Here is a 27,765-nt window from a genome sequence, read left to right on the forward strand (position 1 = left end):
GATGGCATTAAAGAAAGTTACCTACCATACAGTCAAATCATCCCATGAGATGGCATTAAAGAAAGATACCTACCATACAGTCAAATCATCCCATGAGATGGCATTAAAGAAAGATACCTACCATACAGTCAAATCATCCCATGAGATGGCATTAAAGAAAGATACCTACCATACAGTCAAATCATCCCATGAGATGGCATTAAAGAAAGATACCTACCATACAGTCAAATAAATCATCCCATGAGATGGCATTAAAGAAAGATACCTACCATTCAGTCAAATGATCCCATGAGATGGCATTAAAGAAAGATACCTACCATACAGTCAAATCATCCCATGAGATGGCATTAAAGAAAGATACCTACCATACAGTCAAATAAATCATCCCATGAGATGGCATTAAAGAAAGATACCTACCATACAGTCAAATCATCCCATGAGATGGCATTAAAGCATTACAAACCTCTAGCAAGACAAACCTAGCTTATAAAGTACATTCTTATGGCTTTAGATTCTCCTTAAGTAGGTACACAAAAGTGTCCTAACAGTAGTATTCAATTGCCCTTAAGTACAATCAGTAGCTTAAACCTAGCATCAAATTAAGCTAATGCTAGCACATACAACATAGGCCACATATACCTGACTCAGATGTTTTCCACAGCAGTCCTGGGTTATATTCATTAGGGCACACAACTGAACACATTTTAAAGCGCTTTGCAACGGAAAACAAAAATGAGCGTTTCTTATTGGACAAGACCTGGTAGTCCCTCCCAGTTTGTCTCTTTTCTTATATTTGGTGTCTGATGAATATACCCCTGTTGTGTCAGACAGCACAGCGATATACAGTAGGCTGCAGTAGCTCCTGGAGCTGGCAGAGGGTACTGTGCAGTGTGGCGGCCAGTGTCTCAGCCTGGGTTTCCACACAGCAGTTGAAGGCTGTTATGGAGAAGTGGACATGGTCAGACTGGGGGTTGTCGCACACAGCATATCCGTCGGGAACGAGAGGTTCAAAACACATCACAATGTCCATGTTTGCAGGCACCTAGTGTAGGGGGTTTTAATGTAGTTTAGAAGTTGGGGAGAAGAAGGAAGACAAGGTATAAAGTTACTTTCACATAATTTAAAAAAAAGTAGTTTTACTGATGTAGTTTTGCAGTTACTGATCAAACTATTCCTTTACTTTAAATTGGTATGCACAATAGTTTCCTAAATGTGTGTCTTGCAAATGATCTGAAAATGATAAACCACAAATGAGGTGTTGATAACCAATAAAAAAAAAATGTAATACTTTAACACACACATATATATAACATCCAACAATTTCAAAGATTTTACTGAGTTACAGTTCATATAAGGAAATCAGTCAACTGAAATACATTAAATTAGGCCCTAATCTATGGATTTCACATGACTGGGAATAGATATGCATCTGTTGGATGCAGATAACAGATAACCTTTTTAAAAAGGCAGGGGTTTGGATCAGAAAACCAGTCAGTATCTGGTGTGACCACCATTTGCCTTATGCAGCGCGACACATCTCCTTCACATAGAGTTGACCAGGCTGTTGATTGTGGCCTGTAAACGTTGTCCCATTCCTATTCAATGCCTGTGCGAAGTTTCTGGATACTGGCGGGAACTGGTACACGTCGATCTAGAGTATCCCAAACATGCTCAATGGGTGACATGTATAGTGAGTATGCAGGCCAGCTGGGACATTTTCAGCTTCCAAAAATTCTGGACAGATCCTTGCGACATGGGGTTGGGCTTATCATGCTGAAACAGGAGGTGATTGCGGCTGATGAATGACACGACAATGGGCCTCAGGATCTCGTCACGGTATCTCTGTGCATTCAAATTGCCATTGATAAAATGCAATTGTGTTAGTTGTCCGTAGCTTATGCCTGCCCATACCATAACTCCACCATGGGGCCCTCTGTTCACAACGTTGACATCAGCAAACCGCTCTTCCACACGGCGCCATACATGTTGTCTGCCATCTGCTCGGTACAATTGAAACCGGGATTAATCCGTGAAGAGCACACTTCTCCAGCGTGCCAGTGGACATCAAAGGTGAGCATTTGCCCACTGAAGTCGGTTACGACGCCAAACTACAGTCAAGTCAAGACCCTGGTGAGGATGACGAGCACGCAGATGAGCTTCCCTGAGACGGTTTCTGACGGTTTGTGCAGAAATTCTTGGGTTGTGCAAACCCACAGTTTCATCAGGTGGCTGGTCTCAGACGATCCCGCAAGTGAATGAGCCGGATGTGGAACTCCTGGGCTGGCATGGTTACACATGGTTTGCGGTTGTGAGGCTGGTTGTAGGTACTGCCAAATTCTTTAAAATGACGTTGGAGGTGGCTTATGGTAGAGAAATGAACATTCAATTCTCTGGCAACAGCTTGTGGACATTCTTGCAGTCAGCATGCCAATTGCACACTCCCTTAAAACATCTGTGGCATTGTGTTGTGTGACAAAATGGCACATTTTAGAGTGGCCTTTTACTGTCCCCAGCCCAAGGTGCACCTGTGTAATGACCATGCTGTTTAATCATCTACTTTATATGCCACACCTGTCAGGTGGATGGATTATCTTGGCAAAGGAGAAATGCTTGCTAATAGGGATGTAACATTTGTGCACAAAATGTTTGAGAAATAAGCTTTTTGTGCAGATGGAACATTTCTGGGATCTTATATTTCAGCTCATGAAACATGGGACTAACACTTACATGTAGCGTTTATATTTTTGTTCAGTGTACTTGCAGATCCAAAACTTTGTAAGCAAAATGTTTAGCAACTTTATAACTCAGTCCTACTCCAGTACTGTCAACACTATTCTGATATAAGGGCTCAATCACAAAGCTAAGATTATTATTTTGCTCTATGCAATCTGCACCCATTGTGAAAATCAAAATACAATTGGAACAATGCCTAGATTGTACACTGTCATATAGGGTCAAATTCTGTAAAAAATGCACTCTTCCTCTAGCTGGCTAGACAGTCTCATTGAACTTAAACTAATACATTGTATGCCAGGCAAGGTTATTATAGTTTTGTGATTTTCTATTAAAAAAAAGTTTAAATATCTACCCGTTTTTAGATTTTCATTTCAAATTCAGTTTAGTTTGTTAGTTTTCAGACTTGATTTACTAGTTTTTATTGGGTTTGATAAAAACATTTCTATTTTGATATTTATATTATTTTGTTTCTGTTTTAGTGTTAGGCACAGAAAGTATTATGCATGAGCGGCTAGGAGCCAATTTAGACACTGAGTGTACAAAACATTAGGAACACCTGCTCTTTCCATGACAGAACCCCCAGGGGTACGCGCAATGCAGTAGGGGGTACGCCAAACAAAAATGTGATTCACTTTTTTTTTTATTATAAAAAATAGTTTTCTTTTACATTTTTCATTTTCCTCTCATTTTCAAACAGTACATTTATATTTTCCAACTGGGATATACATTTGGGCGTGTATTTATTTTTTATTTTTGCCTGAGTAGCCTTGTTTCACTGCCAAAAATTTAATTAAACCATCTAGTGTTCAGCAAAATAACAACAATGTCAAAGACAGGTACCCTATTCAAATTAACATCCAATCACATTAACCGTTACTTTCTCGCGGGAAACCTTCACTTTTGTGCAGACATTTAGAAACGAAACATGACAATTTGAAAAATTAGCCATGGCAGTTTTTGAGCGAGAATAAAGATTACTTTTGAGTAGTAAGACATGTATAAAAGCAACAGATACCATTAATAAGAAGGGGCTAGAAGCGTCTTATATAGTGAGCTACCAAGTGGCTAGGACAGGCAAGCCCCATACTATTGTGGAGGACTTAAATTCTTCCTGCTGCTATGGATATGGCTGAGACAATGCTGGCGGAAAAGTACAAAAAAACTATACACACAATTCCTTCATCAAACAACACTGTTTCACGACCCATCACTGACATGGCAGGAGATGTTTTTAAACAATTACTGCTTCGCATACAAGCCAGTGAATTACAGTTGAAGTCGGAAGTTGACATAATGTGAGTCAATTGGAGGTGTATCTGTGGATGTATTTCAAGGCCTACCTTCAAACTCAGTGCCTCTTTGCTTGACATCATGGGAAAATCAAAAGAAATCAGCCAAGACCTCAGAAAAAAAATGGTAGACCTCCACAAGTCTGGTTCATCCCTGGGGGCGATTTCCAAACGCCTGAAGGTACCACGTTCATCTATACAAACGATAGTACGCAAGTATAAACACCATGGGACCATGCAGACGTCCTACCGCTCAGGAAGGAGATGCGTTCTATCTCCTAGAGATGAACGTACTTTGGTGCGAAAAGTGCAGATCAATCCCAAAACAATAGCAAAGGACCTTGTGAAGATGCTGGAGGAAACAGGTACAAAAGTTTCTATATCCACAGTAAAACGAGTCCAATATTGACAAAACCTGAAAAGCCGCTCCGCAAGGAAGAAGCCACTGCTCCAAAACCGCCATAAAAAAGCCAGACTACGATTTGCAACTGCACATGGTGTAACGGCTTTCTTCCAGGGGTGAAGGAGAGGACCAAAGTGCAGCGCGGCTAGTGTTCAACATGTTTAATTAAAGAACAAGTGAAACACTACAAACAACATACAAAATAACAAATGTGAAAAAACCGAGACAGACCTATCTGGTGCAGACAAAACACAGAGACAGGAAACAACCACCCACAATCCCCAACACAAAACAAGCCACCTATATATGATTCTCAATCAGGGACAACGATTGACAGCTGTCTCTGATTGAGAACCATATTAGGCTGAACACAGAAACAGACGAACTAGACACACAACATAGAATTCCCACCCAGCTCACGTCCTGACCAACACTAAACAAGCAAAACACATAAGAACTCTGGTCAGGACGTTACACATGGGGACAAAGATCGTACTTTTTGGAGAAATGTCCTCTGGTCTGATGAAACAAAAATAGAACTGTTTGGCCGTAATGACCATCGATATGTTTGGAGGAAAAAGGGGAGGCTTTCAAGCCGAAGAACACCATCCCAACCGTGAAGCACAGGGTGGCAGCATCATGTTGTGGGGGTGCTTTGCTACAGGAGGGACTGGTGCACATCATGAGGAAGGAAAAGTATGTGGATATATTGAAGCAACATCTCAAGACACCAGTCAGGAATTTAAAGCTTGGTGGCAAATGGGTCTTCCAAATGGACAATGACCCCAAGCATACTTAGAAAGTTGTGGCAAATGGCTTAAGGACAACAAAGTCAAGGTATTGGACTGGCCATCACAAAGCCCTGACCTCAAGCCTATAGAAAATTTGTGGGCAGAACTGAAAAAGCGTGTGTGAGCAAGGAGGCCTACAAACCTGATTCAGTTACACCAGCTCTGTCAGGAGGAATGGGCCAAAATTCACCCAACTTATTGTGGGATGCTTGTGGAAGGCTACCCGAAACATTTGACCCAGGTTAAACAATTTAAAGGCAATGCTACCAGATACCAATTGAGTGTATGTAATCTTCTGACCCACTGGGAATGTGATGAAAGAAATAAAAGCTGAAATAAATCCCTCTTTACTATTATTCTGACATTTCACATTCTTAAAATAAAGTGGTGATCCTAACTGACCAAAGACAGGGAATTTTTACGAGGATTAAACGTCAGGAATTGTGAAAAACTGAGTTTAAATTTATTTGGCTAAGGCTTATGTAAATTTCCGACTTCAACTGTATGTGCGTTATAGCTGGATGAGTCAATAGACGTGGCGGGCCTGGCACAGCTCCTCGTATATGTCCATTACGTTTATGGGGGGTCAATTTAGGAAGACATCCTCTTCTGCAAACCACTGGAAACCAGGACAACATGAGAGGATTTTTAAAATGTACTGGACAGCTTTGTGACATCAAATTAACTTTGTTGGTCAAGATGTGTTGGTATCTGTACTGATGGCGCAAAAGCCATGACATGGAGACATAGTGGAGTGGTAACGAGCATGCAAGCAGTTCTCAAGTGCAGTCAGGTTGGATGGGGAGCGTTGCTGCACAGCTGTTTTCAGGTTTCTCCAGAGATGTTCGATCAGGTTCAAGTCTGGGCTCTGGCTGGGCCACACAAGGACATTCCGAGACTTGTCCCGAAGCCACTCCTGCTTTGTCTTGGCTGTGTGCTTAGGGTCGTTGTCCTGTTGAAAGGTGAACCTTTGCCCCAGTCTGAGGTCCTGAGCGCTCTGGAACAGGTTCTCTGTACTTTGCTCCGTTCATCTTTGCCTCAATCCTGACTAGTCTCCCAGTCCTTGCAGCTGAAAAACATCCTCACAGCATGATGCTGCCAGCACCATGCTTCCCCGTAGGGATGGTGCTAGGTTTCCTACAGACGTGACACTTGGTATTCTGGCTAAAGTGTTGAATCTTGGTCTCATCAGACCGGAGAATCTTGTTTCTCGTTATCTGAGAGTCTTTAGGTGCCTTTTCGCAAACTCCAAGCGGGCTGTCATGTGCCTTTTACTGAGGAGTGGCTTCCGTCTGGCCACTCTACCATAAGGGCCTAATTGGTGGAGTGCTGCAGAGATGGTTGTCTTTCTGGAAGGTCCTCCCATCTCCACAGAGGAACTCTAGAGCTCTGTCACAGTGACCATCGTGTTCTTGGTCACCTCCCTGACCAAGGCCCTTCTCCCCCGATTGATCAGTTTGGCTTGGCGGCCAGCTTTTGGAAGAGTCTTGGTGGTTCCAATCTTCTTCCATTTAAGAATGATGGAGGCCACTGTGTTCTTGGGGACGTTCAGTGCTGCAGCCATTTTTTGGTACCCGTTCCCAGATCTGTGCCTTGACACAATCCTGTCTCGGAGCTCTATGGACAATTCCTTCGACCTCATGTCTTGGTTTTTGCTCTGTAATGCACTGTCAACTGTGGGACATTATTTAAACAGGTGTGTGCCTTTCCAAATCATGCCCAATAAATTGAATTTACCACAGGTGGACTCCAATCTAGTTGTATTAACATCTCAAGGATGATAAATGGAAACAGGATGCACCAGAGCTCAATTTCAAGTCTCATAGCAAAGGATCTGAATGCTTACGTAAATAAAGTATCTGTTTTTTGTTTTTAATACATTTGCAAAAATGTCGGTTTGTCATTATGGGGTATTGTGTGTAGATTGCTGTCACACCCTGGCCTCTGTTATATTGATTTTCTTTATTAGTTTAGTTAGGTCAGGGTGTGACATGGGATGTTTGTGTGTTTTGTCTAGTTTAGGGTGTGTGTATTGTTTAGGGGGTTTTGTATAGTGTATGGGGTTGTGTTCAGTAGAGAGGTTTAGGAAAGTCTATGGTTGCCTGGTTTGGTTCTCAATCAGAGACAGCTGTTTATTGTTGTCTCTGATTGGGAGCCATATTTAAGGCAGCCATAGGCTTTAGGTGATTGTGGGTAATTGTCTATGTCTAACGTTAGTAGCTATGTGTGCACTTTCGTTTGTAGCTTCACGTTAGTGGTTTATTGTTTTGTGTACTAGTTTGTATATTGTTCGTTTCGTCTTCGTCTCTAATAAAAGAAGATGTACTCATATCACTCTGCGTATTGGTCCGATCCATGCTCCTCCTCAGACGAGGAGAACGAACGTGACAATTGCTGAGGAAATAGTTTCATTTAAACCATTTTAGAACAAGGCTGTAACGTAACAAAATGTGGAAAAATTCAAGGGGTCTGAATACTTTCCAAAGGTACTGTAAACCAATACGACATACTCCTATTGTAAAACTATCTCTCAAGTGCTCCATAATGGGACTTGAGAAATAACCCTGACACCCTTGGAAAGGTGTGATTCCACTCTATTCAACATTGTGACAAATATTCTAGCCTAATTGACAAATACCTCATGCTGTTAATAGATCATCTGAATATTTTAGGTTATAGATTAACATGCCTTAGTTAGTTACCTTGCTTTGAAGTAGCCATTTGATCCCTAATTCATTGAATGAGGGAATTATTTTATAAAGACATAAAAAAGTATTTGGTTGTAATTGTAATTTTGCAGTAGTAAGGGGGCCCAACCACCCTTCAGGAGCGCCTTAAAGGGGCAGTGTTGTAGGCTTGAATATGCAAATAATAATGCATTTTATTTTGTAAAGTGATTCCTTGCATCGTACAATGATGTAAAAATAGTGTTATAGAGCACTTTTTAACTCACCGGAGCTTCCTCTCCCACTTGTCCGTCAAGCCCTGAGTATGATTCTCACCGAGATAGTGGGGTCGTCAAAGGCAAGCACAAACTTGAGCATTTGATTGGTGGGAGAGCGGATGTAGTCTGTGCGGCCCCCTCGAAACATCCTTTGGGAGGCGATATCACAGGAGGCACAGACCTCATTGTGAACTCTGATGGAGAGAAGCAGAAAGGGAGAGCAGGGGTGCGTTCAGTTTGCTTCAACGTTTGCTACGTTCCGTGACGCTTTGAACTGAATGACCCGTTTCCCCAAAACGGCGCACATTAATCTTTGACAGCCTTTAAGGTATGCTTGCTCCCATTTGGTGAGTGTGCTGAGGTATGGCCTTATCAATATGGGTGTGACCATATGAAATCGCAAAACTCATCCAGCACACCATATAGTTACTTCCCTTTGGGACCACCATAATCACATCGTTTTTAAACCGGATGTTCAGTACAGTACCGTTTCAGTTGAATTCAATGTTGCACAACGTTCTGTCGTACTGAACGCAATTCAGATATTGGATATGGACACAATAATTGCTGCTAATCACAATTCATTTACAGAAAAGTTTTGATTTGAAAATGCAGATATTCCACATTTTCAGAAAGTTGGCTGCCAAGAACATATATTGTCTCATTTATTTACTATGAGAATATAATGCTTCTTGTATGAACATTTACTAGCACGTCTATGAAAATCAGTACCACAAAAGTGTGAAAACAACATCAACTGCACAGATATTATCCTTATTATTGCATACAGTATCCTGGTTTGAGGCTGAATGCCCTTTGTAAGTGATTCCTATGGGCTCACTTGTAGTAGGCCAGCTGCAGCGCCACCTGGATGAAGGAGGTGGGACTTAGGTTGTGCCGTTTAGGCAACTCCTTCCCAAACCTCTGAAAGTTGAAGCACCGGATATCCAGGTCGTTGATCAGTCTGGGGGGAAAAGTATGGCAAAATTAAAATGACAAATTCAAATCCCATGAATAAAGCATCAATGTGGAAGTGCTGATCTAGGATCAGTTTTTGCCTTGTAGATTATAATGAATGGCCATGATCCAAAATCTGCTTTCTTGCTCTGAGACACCTCATGTATACGGGCCCAGGTTGGCTGTTCAATTCAAATTATAAAGATGAATCTTCACTCTAATGGGATACAAATGTATCGACAGTTGTCAGTTTGGCCACAGGATGGCAGCACATGGTCTGAACCCAGGATAACACAGCCAGCTCAGGATCACAAACAATTACTTAAAATAGAATAAGGAGGTTAGGGGGCACTAAAGCCAACCAGAGCCGTCTTACGCCTCTGACCGTGTTTTGTAAAGGTTAAACCAACACTGAGGGCAGATAATCGTGTTTACACGCCTCCATTTGCTTTGGTCCGTGTAACTTTCATTTCAGTTCAGAGCAGTGTTGAATTTCATAGCAAAGCAAACATCGACTACACAGAGGCTAAGTGTTTCCTTATCATTGGCATGCTCGATATCTCTGTTCATCTCACAGTCAATGTTGAAGTAAAGCTTCTTGGGCATCTGAAGTGGGATCAAAGGGGTTTTCTTTGGGTCAGGTTTCTTACTGAAGAGAGAAGACCAAGGATAAATGTTAATTGGAATTGTGTGTGTGTGTGTTTGTTAGTGTTTTTTATTGTTTGACTCATTGTTTCTCTTCTGATAAGCCTCAACTACACATTTTTTTTGCAATCTTGAGAAACTGAGAAAATCTCGAGAAAATCTATCGGACCAGTATTGTAGAATGTGATCCAGAAGAGTAGCTATTGGTGGACCTTCAGCCGTGGCCTGCTCATACAGAAGCCCCCATGAGCCATCCTCACCCACCACAAACTAGGAGAGAGGGAGGAATAGTGGAAGAGAAAGATAATTCATTAATTTACCAACAACTGTTGCTCAGTCCAGGAACTTCTTTGCTGATTGATTGGTTTTATTTCAGTCTCATACACCATTTGGTGCCCAGCCCATAAGGGCTAACAAGACACTATTTATAAAGTACTTCTGCGAAATGTGATCTATGATTGGTTGGTCATTCGGTTAATTGCACTGCTCCACTCACCTGGAGTGTTTTGTCAAACCAACGATTGCCGCTGTTCAAGTGTGTCCCGCCCCCACGCAGGATTTGAGCTGCCATGCGACTGGAGTGCCTGTCAGTCAAGGTCAAAGTAACATAGAACTGCATGACTAATTCATCTCATAATCCAAAAACACATCAGTCAGACGTAACCAATGAAGTGCTCAACAAGTCCCTGGTGTGTCAAATGTAAATGAGCAAAAATAATTCATACTATACAGCAGTTACAAAAATAGTAACAAAGGATGGGTGAAATAATAATAATTTGGTTGTATAAATAATTGAGAAGAGGAAATGGAGAGAAAATACATAACAACAATAATTAGGAGGGTGCTTACATTTGTCCTATTTCATACATGTACAAGTGTGTATTATACATGTGAATTGGAAATAATTGTTTGGCATGTCCCACTCCCCCAGAGACACCCTCGGAGAGTTATTGGCGGCGACCCTGGAGAAATTAGGGAAAAGGGAAAGGGGGATACCTAGTCAGTTGTACAACTGAATGCATTCAACTGAAATGTGTCTTCCGCATTTAACCCAACCCCTCTGAATCAGAGAGGTGCGGGGGGCTGCCATAATCGACATTCACGTCTTCATTGGATGGGGAACAGTGGGTTAACTGCCTTGCTTAGGGGCAGAACGACAGATTTTTACCTTGTCTGCTCGGGGATTTGACCCAGCAACCTATCGATTACTGGCCCAACACTCTTAACCAATAGAGCGCGGGTGGAGGAGAAAGAGAGAAGAACATGGCTCATACCTATCATCTGAGACCCTCATGACTGGAGAGTCCAGACACAAGGTGAAAAGTCCCTTCTCAATCGCTCGCACTGACTTGTTCAATTTATATGTGTAAGAAAAAGAGGGAGAACATGAAAGAAAGGTTAAGAGGTGAAGCACTGAGCGAACAATCGCCCTAAGTCCTTACTGAAGGTAATAAAAAATGACTTTTCGGACTTCAGAGACCTAGCATTTGAAAACAGTGTCGTGCCTCGGCATTCCACACCCTGGATGTTAGAGCCGATTTGGACATATTTGTATAAAAGACAGAACATACAGCGCTCCATGTACATTTGTGTAAATATATTAAATATGAATGTATATGATGAAATATTAGGTACGTACCTTTATGATTTATATTTACCTGATTGAGATATAGTCATTTGTTGTTAGTGTAACTTTGTTTTTGGCCCCCCCTCTTTGCCCATTCATTGTACTGCGTTAAGTGTTTTAGGATAAAGGCAGGAAGTTGGGCCTTCGGGGGGAGGAGTACTTGCTAGACGTGGGAGCGGTATAGTTTTTTGACCATACAGACAGGTCATATTATGTATTTTCCAAATCAAGTAATCTATGATTTAAGTTGATTGGAGAATAATTTTTTTGTTAGATATAAGAAGAATAAACCTTTTTGTTGCACCATATCCCTGGATCTCATTGAATGTTTTGGCCGTTTGAAAACTTTGAGTGTGGACTGTGTGCGTACGATAACAACCCCGCTTCAGGCTTGGGCAGTGGCTATGGTAAAGAGGAAAGGAAGCCACTACACTGGACGTCCCATACTTTAAGTATTTTTATGGGTATGTATAGTATAGTGCTGTGTTCTATCATCTGTCTACCTTTGAGCAGGCGGCTGCAGGCCTGGCCGCAGGTCTGGCGGTGCTCACTGGTCAGGATGCTCATGGGCTCCTTGTCCGTCTTCCAGGACTCAGCCCTGATTCACAGGAGCTGGGCATGGATCTGGCTCTCTGTCATCCGGGAGCCGTCACTGTTGTACACGTCCAGCTGAAAGCACTTGGGGAGCAGAATAGAGAATTGAATTGTGATACGGAAAAGCCATTCCATGCTTTTGTCACTTCAAGATTAGATTACAGGAATGACCTACTTTCCGCCTACCCAAATATGGCACAAGCCTTAATAAACTTCAGTTAGTGCAGATTACAGCTGCAAGAATCTTGACTAGAACCCCAAAATTCCAGTACATTGCTCAAGTGCTAGCCTCTGGCTTCCTGTAAAGGTTAGGGCTGATTTCAAGGTTTTACTTTTAACCTACAAAGCATATGGATATTCTTGGTACCATTTGAAGTGAAAAGCTTTGAAGTTTGTGGAAATGTGAAAAGAATGTAGGAAAATATAACACAATAGATCTGGTAAAAGATAATACAAAGAAAAAAACAACCATTCTTTTGTATTTTTTTGTACCATCATCTTTGAAATGCAAGAGAAAGGCCATCATCTATTATTCCAGCCCGGCTGCAATTTAGATGTTGGCTACTAGATGGCAGCAGTGTATGTGCAACATTTTAGACTGATCCAATGAACCATAGCATTCCTGTTCAAACTTTTGTATTAGGACTGCCCAAATGTGCCTAGTTGGTTTATTAATAACTTTTCATGTTCAAAACTGTGCACTCTCCTTAAACAATAGCACGGTATTCTTTAACTGTACTAGCTACTGTAACTTAGACAGTGGAGTTAGATTAACAAGAATTGAAGCTTTCTGCAAATATCATATATGTCTATGTCCTGGGAATTTTCTTGTTACTTACATCCTCATGCTAATCACATTAGTCTAAGATAGCTCAACTTCCTGCAGGGGACCCACCGATCCTGAAGAAGTTTTAACCAACAATACAGTTAAGAAAATAGAGAAAAAAAGTAAGAAATAAAAGTAAGAAATAATTAAAGAGCAGCAGTAAAATAACAATAGCGAGGCTATATACAGGGGGTCCAGTACAGAGTCGACGTGTAGGGGCATCGGTTAGTTGAGGTAATATGTACATGTAGGTAGAGCTACTAAAGTGATTGTGCATAGATAATAGCAGAGAGTAGCAACAGTGTAGGGGGGGAAATGCAAATAGTCTTGGTAGCCATTTGATTAGATGTTCAGGAGTCTTATGGCTTGGGGGTAGAAGCTGTTTAGAAGCCTCTTGGATCTAGACCTGGTGCTCCGGTATCGCTTGCCATGCGGTAGCAGAGAGAATAGTCTATGACTGGGGTGGCTGGAGTCTTTGACAATTTCTAGGGCCTTCCTCTGACACCGTCTGGTAAAGAGGTCCTGGATGGCAGGAAGCTTGGCTCCGGTGATGTACTGGGCCGAACGCACTACCCTCTATAGTGCCTTGCGGTTGGAGGCCGAGCCGTTGCCATACCAGGCAGTGATGCAACCTGTCAGGATGCTCTCGGTGGTGCAGCTGTAGAACCTTTCAAGGATCTGAGGACCCATGCCAAATCTTTTCAGTCTCCTGAGGGGGAATAGGTTTTGTCATGCCCTCTTCACGACTGTCCTGGTGTGCTTCGACTATGTTAGTTGGTTGGTGATGTGGACGCCAAGGAACTTGAAGCTCTCAACCTGCTCCACTACAGCCCCGTCGATGAGAATAGGGGCGTGCTCGGTCCTCCTTTTCCTGTGGTCCACAATAATCTCCTTTGTCTTGATCACGTTGAGGGAGAGGTTGTTGTCGTTGCACCACACGGTCAGGTCTCTGACCTCCTCCCTATAGGCTGCCTCGTCGTTGCTGGTGATCAGGCCCACCACTGTTGTGTCATCGGCAAACTTAATGATGGTGTTGGAGTCGTGCCTGGCCGTGCAGTCATGAGTGAAGGAGGGGACTGAGCACGCAGCCCTGAGGGGCCCCCGTGTTGAGGATCAGTGTGGCGGGTGTGTTGTTACCTACCCTTACCACTTGGAGGCGGCCCATCAGGAAGTCCAGGATCCAATTGCAGAGGGAGGTGTTTAGTCCCAGGGACCTTAGTGATGAGCTTTGAGAGCACTATGGTATTGAACGCTGAGCTGTAGTCAATGAATAGCATTCTCACATTTTCAAGGCACAAGGCAAGACCCAAATGCAGACACAGGAGGTAGATTGTTGGAGTCTTACAATGTTTATTAATCCAAAGGGGTAGGCAAGAGAATGGTCGCTGACAGGCAAAAAGGTCAAAACCAGATCAGAGTCCAGGAGGTACAGAATGGCAGACAGGCTCATGGTCAAGGCAGGCAGAATGGTCAGGCAGGCGGGTACAAAGTCCAGAAACAGGCAAGGGTCAAAACTGGGAGGACTAGAAAAAAGAGAATGCTAAAAGCAGGAGAACGGGAAAAACGCTGTTTGACTTGGAAACATACAAGACGAACTGGTACAGTAGTCTGTAATAGTTTGCAAACCCTGCCACATCCGACGAGCGTCGGAGCCGGTGTAGTACGATTCGATCTTAGTCCTGTATTGATTATTTTCCTGTTTGATGGTTCGTCAGAGGGCATAGTGGGATTTCTTGTAAGCTTCCGGGTGAGTCCCGCTCCTTGAAAGCAGCAGCTCTACCCTTTAGTAATCCATGGCTTCTGGTTGGGGTATGTACATACAGTCACTGTGGGGACGACGTCATCGATGCACTTATTGATGAAGCCAGTGACTGATATGGTGTACTCCTCAATGCCATCGCAAGAATCCCAGAACATATTCCAGTCTGTGCTAGCGAAACAGTCCAGTAGTTTAGCATCTGCTTCATCTGACCGAGTCACTGGTGCTTCCTGCTTGAATTTTTGCTTGTAAGCAGGAATCAGGAGGATAGAATTATGGTCAGATTTGCCAAATGGAGGGCGAGGGAGAGCTTTACACGTTTCTGTGTGTGAAGTAAAGGTGGTCTGGAGTTTTTTTCCATCTGGTTGCACATTTAACATGCTGATAGAAATGAGGTAAAACTGATTTATGTTTCCCTGCATTCAAGTCCCCGGCCACTAGGAGCATCGCCTCTGGATGAGCGTTTCCCTGTTTGCTTATGGCAGTATACAGATCATTGAGTACGGTCTTAGTGCCAGCATCGGGCTGTGGTGGTATGCATCGGGCTGTGGCTGTTGTTTACAAATATACATAGACCGCCACTCCTTGTCTTACTAGAGGCTGCTGTTCTATCCTGCCGATAGTGTATAACCCGCCAGCTGTATGTTATTAATGTCGTTGTTCAGCCGCGACTCTGTGAAACATAAGATATTACAGTTTTTAATGTCCCGTTGGTAGGATATGTGTGCTTTTAGTTCATCCCATTTATTTTCCAGCGATTGTACGTTGGCTACCAGTACGGATGGGAAAGGCAGATTAGCCACTAGTCGCCTGATCCTCACAAGGCACCCCGATCTCCTTCCGCACAATCTCCGTCTCTTTCTCCTGCGAGCGACGGGGATGAGGTCCTGTTCGGGTGTCTGCAGTAAATCTCTCCCATCCGACTCATTAAATAAAAATAATTTGTCCAATTTAAGGTGAGTAATCGCTGTTCTGATGTCCAGAAGCTATTTTCGGTCATAAGAGACAGTAGCAGCAACATTATGTACAAAATAAGTTACAAACAATGCAAAAAAAAAAAAAAAAAAAGCATGGTTAATTTAAAGTCAATAAAACGGCAGCCATCCTTTCCGGCGCCATTATACAGTAAAGAAGGATTTTTCTTAGCCTTGAGACAATTGAGACATGGATTGTATATGTGTGCCATTCAGAGGGTGAGCGGGCTAGACAAAAGATGTAATTGCCTTTGAACGGGGTATGGTAGTAAGTGCCAGGCACACTGGTTTGTGTCAAGAACTGTAACGCTGCTGGGTTTTTCACACTCAACAGTTTCCTGTGTGTATCAAGAATGGTCCACCACCCAAAGGACACCTAGCCAACTTAATACAACTGTGGGATGCATTGGAGTCAACATTGGCCAGAATCCCTGTGGAACGCTTTCGACACTTTGTAGCGTCCATGCTCTGACAAATTGAGGCTGTTCTGAGGGCCAAAAGGGCGGTGCAACTCAATATTAGAAAGGTGATCTTAATGTTCTATACACTCCGTGTAGGATACAGATCTATGAAATAACATCTCTAAACCAGAGGAGCCTCAACTTAGAAGGCAGCCATCAGCCCTTTCATGTGACAATCTGTCAGTAATTGTACCGGAGTAGGTTGTGCTCACACTCTACTCAGCAAATCCACAGGTGCAAATGCTGAGTGTGTGTACATCATCCATCTAGAATCATGTCAACACTGTCTGTGACTGTCTGTGACTCTCTGTGTACACAGTAAACCGGCCTGCTCCTCTCGTATCTCACAGGGACATTGTGCCTACAGCTATGGTAGTATGCTGCCGGCTGGCACTCACACACGCTGGCCCCTCCAGTCTGAGAAGTCCCACTTAGGCAGGGAGATGGCTGGGTTAGAATGCATGGGCAGGGGCTGTCTGCTCTCCAGGTACGCCCACTGCACCTGTAACGGATGTGAATTGGCTAGCTAGTTAGCGGGTACGCGCTAGTAGCATTTCAATCAGTTACGTCACTTGCTCTGAAACCTAGAAGTAGGGTTGCACCTTGCTCTGCAAGGGCCGCGGCCTTTGTGGAGCGATGGGTAACGATGCTTCGTGGGCGACTGTTGTTGATGTGTGCAGAAGGTCCCTGGTTCGCGCCCGTGTCGGGGCGAGGGGACGGTTTAAAGTTATACTGTTACATTGGTGCCGTGACCCGGATCACTGGTTGCTGCGGAAAAGGAGGAGGTTGAAAGGGGGGTGAGTGTAACGGATGTGAAATGGCTAGCTAGTTAGCGGGTACGCGCTAGTAGCATTTCAATCAGTTACGTCACTTGCTCTGAAACCTAGAAGTAGGGTTGCACCTTGCTCTGCAAGGGCCGCGGCCTTTGTGGAGCGATGGGTAACGATGCTTCGTGGGCGACTGTTGTTGATGTGTGCAGAAGGTCCCTGGTTCGCGCCCGTGTCGGGGCGAGGGGACGGTTTAAAGTTATACTGTTACACACCCAGCAGTCAGATATCTACAATAGAGGACAGAGAAGAGAACAACAGCAAAATAGCTATCAATCATGCTGGACAGTCCATAAAGGAGGGCAGCTGTGGAAAGGCAATTTGAGCCATAGAGTTAACTTGAAATTAGCATCATGCATTGTGTGTACTATAAGGTGTCATCCAAAACTGATATTTTCTTATCTCAGTCTAGTTACGTGAAAATCAGTCGGTTACAAATTGTGCACAATTTCCCACATTGTTTGCATACCCAAATGTTTAAGTGTCTAGCTCGTCTCTCCAGTCCCTCTTGAAGTTGCGGACCGAGTCCCCCCTCTCCACAAAACTTTTGGATCTTCTTGCGGGTGTGGACCAGCTCTTCTTCAGGTATCAGGGGCTCCAGTGCTCGTAGGTACCCCTGCAGAGTCTGGGCCAGCGGGGGCACCAGTTGGGAGGGCACTGAGGAGTAAAAGCATCACTCCTGGCTGGATCCAGACACAACCTACATGCATGTCCAGATAAACAATGATGAGTTGATATGTGGTTTGAACATTTATGTTATTTGGGGTCACCTAGGGCTATTACTTTAATAAATGGGGAAACTCCATTTGATTCGTATTAATGTCCATTCTGTACGTTACCCGTACCTTTTCAATGGGCCGCTTGGTGCATTCTGGGTACACTCCTTCAAGGAGTCAATTGAATGCTAGCTTAAAAACCCAACATTTGCATGAATTACTTGAATTACAAGAAGCACAACATTACAAATCTTTTCCCGAGATGTGAGATAATAAACTTCTCTGTGATATCGTATATCTTTGAAATCGTGGCATTATGAACTTTAAAGGAAAATAGGCAGGTTTCTCGACTACTGCTGCGTTCACAACATCTCATAATTTAAATATCAGCATAAGACTGAGGAAAATCCACTTGATCACCCCTCCAACTGGTAATTACTTTAGGGAAACTGGTCGATCATCTCCGTGCTCTGAGTTTCACACTTGCACCTCTGACATCATTTGTAAAAAAAAAACACAAAAAAAACAGCAGGATCTTCAGTAGTTGTTTTTGTATGGTAAGAAAATAATTCAAATTGTTGATCCAAAATTGATTCTGTTCATCTTCCTTTTGATTTAGAAAGTGAAAGGAGCTCTGGATAGACTTTATACAGTGCATTCGGAAAATATTCAGATCCGTTGACTTTTCCCACATTTTGTTACGTTACAGCCTTACTCTAAAATTGAATCAATAAAAAAAATCCTCAATCTACACACAATACCCCATAATGACGAAGCGAAAACAGGTTTTTCGAATTTTTTGCAAGGTTATTAAAAATCGGATTACAAATCTATTCATGTTGCGACAGAATTGCCTGAAATGCTTTGGCCGTGAAGTCCTGCAGATCCAATAACCTTTAAGCTGCATTCACAAAGATATCCAATTTCTCCGACTTCTTATTAGTTTGGCGCATACAGTTTATTACCTGCGCAATGAAGCTAAACAATCCACCCTAGTTAAAAAAAATCCTATAGGATTAGTGATTTCTCCAATAGAATTCTATAGGATTCTCACAATCCTATAGGATTTTGTGTCACCTCTATCAGAATCATTTTGGTATCCTATTGGACTAATGTTTTCCAATTGGAAATGAAAAGTATTCCTATTGGATCCTGTAAGATTCTCGCAGTCCTATAGGATTTTGTGTCACCTGTATCGAATCCTATTGGAATTCTATTAGACTGCTTTTTTCCCGAATTGGAGATCAAAAATAATTATATCGGACCCTATATGAGTCTTGCAATCCTATAGGATTTTGTATCACCTCTATCAGAATCCTATTGGACTTCTTTTTTTTCCTAAACACTGCACTAGATGACTGACAGGGGGCGCTGTGCTGAAGCCACCGTGGCTCCATCTGGGCCCTCCACCACCATTGTAAAAAATATTTTGGAAGCTATAGAAATGCACTTATTAATGTCTACATTTGTTTTTGACACGTTTATTATTTTACGGACAACTCAGTGCATACTTCTAAATTATATTATGAGAGCTAAAAAAAAAAAATTAAGAAAAATATTAAAACATTTTCCTTAAAGTAGAATTTTTGAAAGTACTAACGTTACTGTCCGTACTACAACACACAAAATACTTAAATACATCTAATTTTGTCATTTAAACATTTAATTGAAATAGCGTAGAATTCTATTCATTCCTGTGGATGACTTATTTTCGGAGGAGTGTCAATAAGGCTGACCGGTGTCTTCAAAGCCTGTCATTGGTCAGTACATAGCAACAGTAATCCAGGATTTATATACATCATTGGTTTGGACAGCCAGGCTGTAACCTCTGTGCTGTGATTGTAAATCATTGCATCGATGCAGTCACGTTTGTGCACTAGAAGTCCCACCATGACATGATAATATCACATACTCTCTAAATATCCTTGAAACATAAACGTATGCATAGTCACGTCTACACAACCCATCATGACACTTCAATTGGTTTCAAATAATTTATTTGATGTTTTTCTCTCATGAAGCCAGCTTCTTCGACCACAATAAAAAACAGAATAAATCCAAATATTAAAATTGCACACGTGGGAGCATAAATCAGATATACCATAAATCCGATATTCTTAATTTAGATTATTTTTCATCTAAAATTGAGATTACAGCATCCCATGGAGCCATTATAACGTTTGTCCCCTTATTTGGGATGTCGGTGATTCCTCACAAAACCAGGATGAAAAAATACCATGATTTGGGAGATTTTCACAACATTTATCCATAGAATGCTTCTTTGGAGGAAGGATGGTTGACATATATTTTACATTTGTGTTTAAAAGCAGAATTGAGAAATACTTAATCGAAGTTGTCCTATTTATGACATTTTGGCCTTACCCAGGCCTCCTTTAAGACGCCATAATGTTTCATATGTAGGTGCTACAAAAACCTGTGTCTTATAAATATTTTGGTATTTTGGTATTTTGATTTCAATAACAATTTTCTTACATGAATGAATGAATATAATATAAACAAGAATATAGAATATAGAAAAAAATATTTGGCAAATCTTTCAACATATTGTACATCCTGCAAATCACCAGCAGTGGGCAACCATTTTGAATCAATTTTCACATTCACTCTGTTCTTAATGCTTACAAATTGGATAGTAACTCTAAAAGTAGCAGAGAACTTTGATATGTCCATAGAGTATATATATTACGTTCAACAATATATAGAAAAAATGGCTAAATCAAAAAATATACTTATTTTTCAGTATTCATAAATTAATGCAAGAAAATTGTTATTGAAAACAAAATACTACTCATATTACAGAGCAAGCGGTAAAGCTTCATATGACACCAATGTTTGCTTTGTAGCACCTACAGAAAAACATAATGGAGTCTTAAAAGAGACCTGTGTAAGATCAACATTTCATAAATATGCCAACTTTGATGAATTATTTCTCAATTATGCTTTTAGATACAAATGCCAAATATATGTCACCAACCCTTCCTCCAAAGGACCCTTCTATGGATTAAATGTTGTAAACATCCCTTAAATCCTGTTTTCACCCACATCACCCATGTGCTGTAGTCTCACATAATAACACCAGAGACACAAACATAATACCTTTTCCATTCAAAACTATGCAGTCAAATTAGTACAGATACAGTAGATATACTACTCTTTTTCATTCTACCACATTAATTCCACTAAAGGGCAAACAGTGAAACATAAAAAAATATATTATAATAATGTGTATTGGTGATTATTCCATAATGTATCATCAGTATTTTCAATAATCTGCATTAAGGCTAGCTGAAATCCATTTTGTGGTTCAAACAGAAACAGTAATTGAACAAAAGAGAATTGTCATGATGTTACATATAGCCATGGTTCGCCAGAAACTACATATGAGGGGTGTTCACAAGGCTCAAAATTCATCTTGGACTTGTAGATGACCTGTTCTTATATCATCTGTATGAGCAAATCCAGCAGGCACAGGGACCAGATGATATACTGTTAGCATCATTGAGGATGCGTCCAAAATGACATTCTAATCCCTTTATAGTGCACACTTTTGTCCAGAGCCCTATCGGGAATAGAGTGTCATTTGGAATGCACAGTGAATCGTTACAGTGCTGATGCAGAGTTTATATACAGTAGAGACGTTGTGTTGTTGAACTAAGCTAACTAAAACTAAACTGACCGGACCCTTTTTACCATACATTTGTAATCCACTAACTTGCATAGACATGTGATCATCACCCAATAGTACACACCTGATAGTAAAAATACAACAGGTGTATATAGTAAAACTTATAGGCTACAATATGTACCATGTTTTCATATTGTCTTTACACATTTACACTGAAATAGAGGAGTTGAGGCTCCACCATTCTGTCACGTGTGCTCCCTCTTCAGCCTCTTGGTCACCAGGCTGCTCGTTATGGCGCACACCTGTCACCATCGTTACGCGGACCTGCGCATAATCAGACACACCTGGACTCATCACTTCCCTGATTACGTTCCCTATATGTCACTGCTGTTGGTTCCTTCCCAAGGCGTTATTGTTTCTGTTTCAGTTTCTTGTCTGTGCGTTGTTCGTGTTTCTTGGTTTGTATTATGTTGCATATATTTATTAAAACACTCACTCCCTGAATTTGCTTCCTGACTCTCAGCGCACATCGTTACACATTCATCTCACAAACTACATAAAACGGTTATTTTTTATTCAAAACCAATAGTCCCTGATCCTATGTAAAATAAAACATTGTACATCAAAAAAGATTACAAACATTAAATGAATCATTTCAAAGAAACAAAATACAGGAAAACAAAAGTCATATTGCAAGATAAAATCTAATCTTAACCACATTACTTGAGCAATTTGGCGAGCCGACTGATGTCTACCGATGGCAAGACTCATCTGTAAAATAGAGAGATAAAGAGGAGTTATGAGACACAATTCAGACTGGACAACCACATTTCAGACTGGACAACCACATTTCATGACTGGACAACCACATTTCATGACTGGACAACCACATTTCAGACTGGACAACCACATTTCATGACTGGACAACCACATTTCAGACTGGACAACCACATTTCATGACTGGACAACCACATTTCATGACTGGACAACCACATTTCATGACTGGACAACCACGTTTCATGACTGGACAACCACATTTCATGACTGGACAACCACATTTCAGACTGGACAACCACATTTCATGACTGGACAACCACATTTCATGACTGGACAACCACATTTCATGACTGGACAACCACATTTCAGACTGGACAACCACATTTCATGACTGGACAACCACATTTCATGACTGGACAACCACATTTCATGACTGGACAACCACATTTCAGACTGGACAACCACATTTCATGACTGGACAACCACATTTCATGACTGGACAACCACGTTTCATGACTGGACAACCACATTTCATGACTGGACAACCACATTTCAGACTGGACAACCACATTTCATGACTGGACAACCACATTTCATGACTGGACAACCACATTTCAGACTGGACAACCACATTTCATGACTGGACAACCACATTTCATGACTGGACAACCACATTTCAGACTGGACAACCACATTTCATGACTGGACAACCACATTTCATGACTGGACAACCACATTTCATGACTGGACAACAACATTTCAGACTGGACAACCACATTTCAGACTGGACAACCACATTTCATGACTGGACAACCACATTTCATGACTGGACAACCACCCGTTGCTGACAGGTGTATAAAATCGAGCACACAGCCATGCAATCTCCATAGACAAATATTGGCCATAGAATGGCCTTACTGAAGCGCTCAGTGACTTTCAACATGGCACAGTTTTCCAACAAGTCACTTCGTCAAATTTCTGCCCTGCTAGAGCTGCCCTGGTCAACTGTAAATGCTTTTATTGTGAAGTGGAAATGTCTGGGAGCAACAACGGCTCAGCCGCGAAGTACTAGCAGCGCCGTCTCATCGGTCACTCCACCTTCTCGGGAGCCCCACTTACCTCCTTTGGAACGCTTCAATGGAGAGCCGAGCACCTGTCGGGCGTTCCTAGATCAGTGTGTCCTCGTCTTCAAGCTTCAGCCCTCCTCCTTCCCCTCAGATCGCTCCAAGATAGCCTACCTCATCACGCTGATGACCGGGAGGGCTCTCACCTGGGCTACTGCCGTGTGGAAACAAGCGTAGAGTGCTTGGAATCCCACCTTGTGCTTGGTAACGGCACTCAACTGGGGTATAGGGAAACAGGTCTGAGAGGCGCAGCGGTCCCAGCCGAACCCTGGGGGGGCCCTGATAATTGGATGTTTGTGCCTGACGCTGTCCGCTCTGCGGTCCTGGAGTGGGCCCATTCCTCCGGGCTTGCCTGCCACCGGGGGTCCCATCGGACCCTGGCCTTCGTGCGACAACGCTTTTGGTGGCCAACGATGGTTCCGGATGTCGCAGCGTTTGTATATGCCTGTACGGCCTGTGCTCAAAACGGCGCTTCTCGGCAAGCGCCGGCTGGTCTTCTGCAACCACTGCCTGCCCCTCACCGATCCTGGTCCCACATATCCCTGGATTTCGTCATGGGTCTTCCCCCGTCTGAGGGCAACACTGCCATCCTGACTGTGGTTGACCGGTTTTCCAAGGTCGCTCACTACATCACTCTCCCTAAACTACCCTCGGCCAAGGAGACGGCCCAGTTCATGGTGCAGCACCTCTTCTGGATCCATGGACTGCCCGCGGACATGGTCTCCGACTGGGGGCCTCAGTTCTTGTCCCGGTTCTGGAAGGTGTTCTGTGCCCTCTTGGAGATTTCCCATCTTCAAGATTATTAGCCCCTCTGCTGTTAATCTTCTGTTGCCCAGTACTCTTCGTATACATCCCACCTTTCATGTGTCCAGAGTCAAACCTATGTCTCACAGCCCTTTGTCTCCTGTGTTCTCTGTTTGTCTGTTGCCAGTTCGTCTTGTTTGTCAAGTCAACCAGCGTTTTTTCTCAGCTCCTGTTCTTTCCAGTCTCTCCTTTTTCTCGCCCTCCTGGTTTTGACCCTTGCCTGTCCTGACTCTGAGCCCGCCTGCCTGACAACTCTGCCTGCCCCTGACGCTGAGCCTGCCTGCTGACCTGTACCTTTGCCCCACTTCTGGATTGTTGACCTCTGCCTACCCTGACCCTGAGCCTGCCCGCCGTCCGGTACTGTTGCCCCACCTCTGGTTTACTGACCCCTACCTTGACCTGTCTATTGCCTGCCCCTGTTGGAATATTAAACCATTGTCAATTCGACGTGTCTGCATCTTACCTTGATTCCTGATACTGGAAGCAACGTCTTTTCGTCAGGAGCTTCATGAAATGGGTATCAATGGCTGAGCAGCCACACACAAGCCTAAGATCACCATGTGCAATTCCAAGCGTTGGCTGGAGTGGTGTAGAGCTTGCAGTCATTAGACTGGAGCATGGGAAACGCGCTCTCTGGAGTAATCATGCTTCACCATCTGGCAGTCCGATGGATACATCTGGGTTTGGCAGATGCCAGAAGAACGCTACCTGACCCAATGCATAGTGCCAACTGTAAAGTTTGGTGGAGGAAAAATAATGGTTTGGGGCCGTTTTTCACGGTTCGGGCTAGGCCCCTTAATTCCAGTGAATGGTCATTTTAACGCTACAGCATACAATGACATTCTAGACGATTCTGTGCTTCTAACTTTGTGGCAAGAGTTTGGGGAAGGCTCTTTCCTGTTTCAACATGACAATGCCCCTGTGCATAAAGCAAGGTTCATACAAAAATGCTGAGATCGGTGTGGAAGAACTTGACTGGCTTGCACAGGGCCCTGACCTCAACCCCAACTAACACCTTTGGAATGAATTGGAACGCCGTCTGCGAGCCAGGCCTAATCATTCAACATCAGTGCCCGACCGCACTAACGCTCTTATGGCTAAATGGAAGCAAGTCCCTGCAGCAATGTTCCAACATCTAGTGAAAAGCCTACCCAGAAGAGTGGAGGCTGTTATAGCAGCAAAGGGGGGACCAACTCCATATTAATGCCCATACTTTTGGTCATGTAGTGTATTTGTAAGGAAGTGACATATACTGACCCACTCTCAGCACTCTCAGGCCAGCCGCTGCCCCCACATTCCTGCTGCTCCTGGACACAAGCACTCCGCTCTCCTCCTCCTCTTCCTCCTGCACCTCCTCCTCCCTCCCTTTTTCCTGACCAAGTAAGGGGTAGTGGGTGGAGTCAAACATGGAGGTCTCTGATGGGTACTCACACACCTGCTCCAGCTGGGTCTCGTCGAAGCACACCTTCCCCTGGAGGGGGCAAACAAGACAGACACAGGAGAGAGGCTTAGTACAGTGCACACAAATGAGCCACACCCTTACAGACAGCCTGACCACATTGCAGTGTTATAATAATAAGGATGGACATGCTTCAAGAACAATAACAAAAAGATAACCTTTACTTTCAGTGTTGCCCTTATTTCAATTGAAAGGGAGATGGTGAAGGCACCCATAAAAACGACATAATTAGGTTGTACTGAGTCGGACCCTCCCTGCCAAAAATGTGTGTAACCTACAGTTTGTTTACTTAGCAAGGACACTGCGTTTTGGTTAGGTCAGGGTGTGACTAGGGTGGGTACGCTAGTTTTGTATGTCTAGGGTTTTTGTATGTCTAGGGTTTTTGTATGTCTAGGGTTTTTGTATGTCTAGGGGTGTTGTATGTCTAGGGGTTTTGTATGTCTATGTTGGCCTGATATGGTTCCCAATCAGAGACAGCTGTTTATCGATGTCTCTGATTGGGGATCATATTTAGGTAGCCATTTTCCTCGTTTGTATTGTGGGATCTTGTCTACATTGAGTTGCCTGAGTGCATACCAGTAGCTTCACGTTTCGTTTGTTCTTTATTTGTTTTGGTGAGTTTCGATTTATTAAAAATATGTGGAACTCTACTCACGCTGCGCCTTGGTCTCATCTTTACGAAGATCGTGACACCTGGACCCAACAGGAAGTAAAACCTGGCTCCTGGGATGTATGTGTAGGTCGTTATAGTACATTATATTATAGGTCGGTGTAGTACATTTATATTCACAACAGACTGACTGCCCACACACTCCTGATAATAAACTGGTGTGAGAAGTTAGACGAATGAAGCTCAGGCCCAGGAGGCTAATCCCTTACTGAACTGATTAACCCAGGCTAACACAGCAGGGGAGAACATGGAGGACAGACAGAGAACCAGAGAGAGAGAATGAGGAAGAAAGGAGGCGCACTGTGTCAATCGCTGCTCCCAAGTGGCACACAGTCTAAGGCACTGCATCTCAGTGCAAGAGGTGTCACTACAGTCCCTGGTTCGAATCCAGGCTGTATCACATCCGGCCATGATTGGGAGTCCCATAGGGCGGCGCACAATTGGCCCAGCGTTGTCTGGGTTTGGCCGGGGTAGGCCGTCATTGTAAATAAGAATTTGTTCTTAAATGACTTGCCTAGTTAAATAAAGGTTAAATAAATATAAAATAGTCACACCGGGAACCTTTACGAATACTCGAAAAAATGTCTTACACAGGATGTGGGGCAGCCACTGTCGACGAGAATGGTACCTTGGTCTAGTTTGAAAGAAATAGATGTGCCAAGGGAGCCTAGGGATTGAAGAGGGTGGAGAGAAAAGATCTGACCGAGGATGAGGAGGAGAGCATAAGTCACCCCCCTCTGTGAGATGATGCTGTTGCTCAGAGGAGCTGACGGCAAACAGTCTCAAGGACAGCAACGTGAGCAACAGGTGGCCAGGAAACACCAATAGGCTACGGAAGAGTTACGGCAGGACGACTATAGTAAAGGAGATCTGTGCTTAACAGCTAGGAGGAGTACATTACAGGATTTGGTGCCGAACAGATACCAAAGAAACGATTCTTGGGGGTTTTCTCATTACTCAGTGTGGACTGAGTGGGTGAGATTCATTCAGGTGAATGATCCAAATAATCATCCAAATATATCCAAACAATTAGGTTTGGATATCTTTGGATGATTTCGGTCAGAGTATGTCCATTCAGTTACAGAGGGTGATACTTTGTCATAATCCACATTCTGTATCATAGTCTATTAATAAACAACCCTGCATAATTTATTCACTCAAAACCAGTGTCTTTAGGGGAGATCGGGGTATGATGAGACGTTTTTTACATTCAGTGTCACTACGTCAAGGGAAATATGGTATTCTTTCTAACAAAGATATCTATATATTTCAGGATGTTTTGTATCCCTGGAAATAATCTGAATTAATGTAAACATAACAGTTTTGAAAACATAGCTTGTCCAAATAAAGTGGTCTCTTGAGCATAGTGACAGGTAAGTTGAGCAGCCTTGAGGTAAGTGGGTGATGGTGCTGGTAGGTCAAAGTTTAATTAATGAAATGGGGGAGTGGTATATTGTATATCCTAAATGTATACCTACATTCAGATATAGATCTCTCTGTTCAATATCACTTATCCTCCCATTTCTTGACCACTTGTCTGGGACAGGGATGTTGTTTCGATGTGCCAATTTGTAGGCAAGTTCTCTGCATTTGAGGCTACTAAGCCCATGAAACTGGTCCGCGAGAATCTTGATATGTTTATCATCTCAGACTCCGTGTCATCAGATAAGACCTTGTGTGCCTCTGCTACTCTATCATAGCCTCTCTTTCGAACAGGTACATTTCTTTTTTTGTCA

At 42.9% G+C, this 27,765-nt stretch overlaps 1 pseudogene; it reads right to left on the reverse strand.

Annotated features, from left to right (window-relative positions):
• Positions 1–823: 823 nt before the first annotated feature.
• Positions 824–18,965, reverse strand: LOC120022405 (annotated as a pseudogene).
• Positions 18,966–27,765: the final 8,800 nt, after the last annotated feature.

Source organism: Salvelinus namaycush, chromosome 27, assembly GCF_016432855.1.
Source record: "Salvelinus namaycush isolate Seneca chromosome 27, SaNama_1.0, whole genome shotgun sequence".
NCBI classification, from domain to species: Eukaryota; Metazoa; Chordata; class Actinopteri; order Salmoniformes; family Salmonidae; genus Salvelinus; species Salvelinus namaycush.